The sequence below is a fragment of the Triticum urartu genome, chromosome 5 (genome assembly GCF_003073215.2).
Source record: "Triticum urartu cultivar G1812 chromosome 5, Tu2.1, whole genome shotgun sequence".
Lineage (NCBI taxonomy): Eukaryota > Viridiplantae > Streptophyta > Magnoliopsida > Poales > Poaceae > Triticum > Triticum urartu.
Window position 1 is genome coordinate 596609393 of NC_053026.1, and position 5476 is coordinate 596614868.

At 43.9% G+C, this 5476-nt stretch overlaps 2 pseudogenes; both read right to left on the reverse strand.

Annotated features, from left to right (window-relative positions):
• Positions 1–1412: 1412 nt before the first annotated feature.
• Positions 1413–2165, reverse strand: LOC125507501 (annotated as a pseudogene).
• A 427-nt stretch (positions 2166–2592) lies between these two features.
• Positions 2593–4101, reverse strand: LOC125507503 (annotated as a pseudogene).
• Between the last annotated feature and the right edge of the window lie 1375 nt (positions 4102–5476).

The window sequence follows — 5476 nt, forward strand, 5'->3', positions numbered from 1 at the left end:
AATCCAAAAAAATTATTATGCCATTGACATTACAACACATCACACCACAAGCTATCTTGGGCCTAGCCCAGTTCTGATACATTTTAAAAGCAACGTGCAATGTTATTATATTACAACCATTCATTCCAGCAATACTATTTGAGGCTGGCTGCAGGCTAACTAAGTTTTTACAAAAGGTGAATCAGAAACCTAACGCTACTGCATTTGCATGGCGCTGTTGAAATACTCCAGGATCGTGAAAAAAAAATAGAACTAGCCTATCTGGTACTTCGTAGCAACCAAACATGTAATCTTCTTAATGGAAAATTTTCTTCTCCAAGTCCCTCTTCTCCCTTAGCAATGACAGGCTGATGCAAAACATCTGAGCATTCAAAAGAGAACAAAAGGTATGTCACTAATAGAATACAAAGTACTTTTAAAATAAAAAGTAAAGATACACTAGTATATTATCATTCTACTTATTATTATTATTAACCAGATCATTCTACTTATCCAGAATATGGCTATTATTAACCAGATCATTCTACTTATCCAGAATACTGCTGCTAGTGTTCTAAACCAACAGAGCATGCTATAGGAGCAGAAAAGTGGGAGCTAGGGCTAGAAGATGGAGCCGACTCACCGGAGAGCTTATGGTCGCCGTCGTACACAACCGCCATCACGCCGGTCGCCTCAAAAAGCACCACCGCACCGGAGACGGTGCCTGACATGTGCAAGAGAAGAGCACCTGCTGCATCCATTTCCAAATAGAACAAGAACAAAAAAATTAGGAAGGGTTTCAGAAAAGGACAGTTATTTAGAATGACAACACAAATTCATCTAGTACAATTGTTATTCTCATCTCACTACACAAGTGGCTCTATGAACATGCCAGACACAATACTGAACATGCGAGGAAAAACTATAAAGAAGATATTTTACAGATTTACTGTGACATATTTACCCTACATGTGAAACATTTTTCAATAAATGAACTCGTCTAAGAGGACATGAAACAATATCTACTCGTCAAAGAGGACATGACACAATATCTACCAGCTACAAATTCCAGGCAATATCTACTAGGACAGTTAACCAGAACAATTACAAACAGCAGAGGAAATCATGAATGTGTAAATGCATGAATGGTTCTTTAGATCAACTTCAAAGCTAGCAGCAAGCATGTTTAGACAACTTAATACATTAGTAATGTTGCCAGCAATATTGTTGGAAGCACAAGAGAATCTGAAGCTAAAGCTTCAGCTTCAACATTAGTAATATTGCCAGCTTTAACATCATAGAGACTCAAGCAGATCCTAATATAAAGCTATTCAGACCATAACTTTCACATCATAGGGACACAATAGTGTATTACAACACTATGTCCAGATATAAAAACTGAGTAACCAGCAAGCAATCAGATTGAGAACAATTCAGTTGGGGTTCTTAACTTTCAGTATGCAGTATATCTAAGAAGTCACACTATCTAAATGCCTAGAGGAAACAGATTCACAGTACTAAGTAGGGGAGAAGCAACACAAGATACCTTGTCAACAGTCTTGTTCTGCCTGCAAACGATGTTTGCAGTTCCAATGTCTCCTGAAGTGGAGAACTTGACACCCTCCTTGGTGACAGAGATAATAACTGCAACACACACAAGTCGCCGTCAGACTGGTAGAAACTGGTATTCAGCATATTTCTTTTACAAGAAATAGAGACGACAAGTGCAGCAGATTTCTTTTACAGGAAACTGGTATGCTGTCACCGATGCTGCTGAGATCCTTGCAGATCCTGGAGAACTCGGAGGACGGCATGCGGACGATGGCCTGGTACTCGGAGTCGGGGATCCCGAGGTGCCCGCTGTCGATGTCCATGAGCTTCATCTCAAAGTCCATGATCTTATCCTGATCTGTCCATCCATCCATCCAGACCAGGGTCACCGACAGAACCAAGAGCGAACAACGAGGAGCAAAGAGGGGGGGGGGGAATAAGATCGAGGGGGTGGTTTTCTTAATGGGCTACTCGAACATGAAGGTGACGGTGTCGGGGCCGTCGTCGGCCTTGATGGTGATGATACCGTCGCTGCCGGTGCAGCGGAGCATCTTGGCCATGTTGCCGAGGTCCCCGCCAACGGCCGACTCTGCTTCTCCACGGTCTGGAGGGTCAGGCAAAAAACATACTGCCATAGTGTGCCCCTGGTTAACCCGAATCAGCAGCTCGTCATTCTCCTCCAACAGACTGAACCTCTACTTGTTGTCTCGCCTGACCGCCTACACGCGAGAAGGCAAAAAAAACATTTACTCGAAGCATCTTACAATTCACAACAATTTCGTGACTGACCCAATTAATTTTACAGCATATAGAGATTTCACAATAAAAGTTCATGGTACTAGGCTGCTAGCTATCAAGATGAAAACAACATGTAGCAGCTACAGGCAGGAGAAATATTCACTGATTATTCTCTTATAAATTTTACATCTACTAGATTGCCGCTAACTGGGGTCAAATAGCTGGGCCCTGCACAAGAGAAAGTAGTGTACACATGCATGTCCCAGTTGAATAAAAGACTTCATTTTAATAATGGATTCCGGAGATATTTCTTAGTGTTTCAAATCATTCAGTTATCTGAATTAACAGTACAGAAAAGAATTGAAAATCTGAATGACATCAATTGGAAGGATAAAGCAACACTTGTTCTAAGGACAATAAGCTGCTTGGTGCCAGACAGTGTGGGGTATCATCAGTCACCTAGCTGAACAGGAGTGTTTAATCTTGCCAACTAAGACTAACAAAGTGCCAAACAGAGCTGATTCAGGCCACAACAGCAACATACCGAATTAGTTCAGAAAAAAACTACCACATGACTAAATAGGCACGCACCTCTCTGTACTTCTGCAGATAAACCTTGAGGGGTTCGATGTACTCAAACCCCAGCGTTGCCATCGCCGAGAGCAGGTCGTCGCCGTTGATGGTCTTGCGCTTCTCCCTCTGGCACTTGTCGCTCGCCCTGCAGCAAACAGACGAAACAAAACGGCGACAGGTCAGCACCAGACCACACACACTTGATTCAGGCAGGCGAAACAGAGCGGGGGCACCTACTCGCTGGTGATGAAGGAGATGAATACAACAGCAACAATTGCAGTACCCAGTTCATAAGAATACATCAATTAACAAAGCTATGGCCACAATGGAGTGGACCAAGTACCATCTCAAGTACCTAACGAGTGACGGGCAGCGGATTCGCAATAAATTGCAGAGAAGCTCATCCCCTATTGATTCAGCAAGCTACTCACATCCACGCATAATATTAATATCTAACATCAAAAGCCAGCATTATTATCACCGGTACAACCACAACCCTAGATAATTCACATACACATCCAGTGCCATAGCGCAATCGATCGAACTGCAAAGCCCAGAACACCAAACAGCTCAAAAAGCTATCCTGGATTCAGCCTAATCTGGCCGAGGTCGAGGCAGCAGCCCTGGGCTGAGCTAAAATATAGCAACACACTGGTCCTAAACATCAAATAGTTCCAAAAACACATTGGACTTGGCTCGTTCTAAAAACCCAGCGGAAGCTACTAATTGAGCGAGAAGAGGGGCTCACCGGTGTGCCCTTGCTTGGCGCGACGTGGAAGGCGTCGAGGTCGAGGCGGGAGCGGAGCTTGGCGGCCTCGAGGTCGTAGAGCGGGAGGAGGAGGCGCACGACCACGAGCGCGCCGGCCTCCGCCGTGACGTAGAGCGCGGACTCCTCGGCGCCGGCCAGGAGGCGGCGCACGGCCTCGGCGTCCGCGGATCGGACGACCGCGAAGAGCGCCTGGTGGGAGAGCCGCTGGAGATCCATCGTCGGGCGGGCGGCCAACCGGAGAGCCGGCGCGGAGCTGACCAAACGGAACCCTAGCGCGTCGGCCGACCTGCTCGACTCGATCTGGGGCATAGGGTAGGGAGAGATGGTGAGGGAAGGGAGGGACGAGGTCGGCGGCGGTGGTGAGGAGGGCTGCGAGGTCGGCGGTGGGTGGGAGCGGCGGGGAGAGGACTGGATCGGGGAAAGGAGGCCGGGGACAGGACTGGATCGAGGGAGGAGGTGGCGGCGACTGCGAGGAGAGGAGGGGTGCGATGGGTGGGAGTCGATGGGATCTGACCTAGGGTTTGGGCTGCGGGTGGGGGTATCTCTTTTTCATTTTATTTTCTTTTTTTTGTAGATAGATGGATGGATGGATGTGGGACGGAGAGATGGATGGATGGATGGGTGCCATGTCATCGATCCATGGGAAGAGTCCTGATTGGTTCGAAAAACCAGTGATTTAAAAAAGTGTGTAAGTACTAAAAATAGAGGGATTTTATGAAGTAGCTATCAAAAATATTTAGCAAAATGGCACCACACAAATTTTCACTAGAGTTAGACCACATTTTATGGATAAGGACCAATTTCTATGCATTTCTGATCTTTCTAGCTATTTTTAATCATTTTCCGAGTGCCCAAAATGACTTTTTTTGTGAAGGACCTACCATATATTTGTTGCAAAATTGTACCAAATCAATTTTCTAAAATACTAGGACATATTTAATGCATAATTGACCAAATGATTGGGTGTCAAAAATTTTGATCCACCTCTCATGAAAAAGACAAATTTCCGCTCATTTAGTAGGAAACGGGTCAAATTTGAACTGTAGCGTCCTCATTGTTTGTTATTTATTTTTTCTAAAAATCATTTCTAGGTACAAAAGTATCTATTTAACCAGAGAAACACCAAAAAAATTCCAAGATTCAAGCACTAGCTAGGAACGGTCATTCCCGCCGTTTTGACCGCATTTTGAAACGGGCATAAAAAATTCAAAAAAATCAAAAAATTGGAAAACCTTCGCGTTGTGTCATTATATGTGACCAAGTTACCAGGAAAAATAATAAACTTGTAATACGGCAATTATTTTAAAAAAGTGTTCTCAGAAACGAGCTATCATGTGTGGAGATCAATGACTTTCAAGCCAAATGATCAATCTTATGGCCACATTCATGGCATAGTTTGTTCAAATGATCTCATATTGTGCACAAGGGTGCATCTTGTAATTACAAACAATATTGCCTAAGGGAGTTTTCATTTACATTGCACGGAAAAACCATTTTCCATTTTCCGAGTGCCCGAATTGAGTTCTTTTTGTGAAGGACCTACCATATATTTGTTGCAAAATTGGACCAAATCATTTTTCTAAAATACTAGGCCATATTTGATTCACAATTGACTAAATGGTTGGGTGTCAAAAGTTTTGATCCACCTCTGGTGAAAAAGACAAATTCCCGCCGATTTAGTAGGAAACGGGTCAAATTTGAACTGCATCTGCCTCATAGTTTGCTCTTTATTTTTTCCAAAAATCATTTATAGGTACATAAGTATCTATTTAATCAGAGAAAAACCAAAAAAATTCCAAGATTCAACCACTAGCTTGCTTGGAACTGTCAAGCCCGCCGTTTTGACCGCATTTTGAAATGGGCATA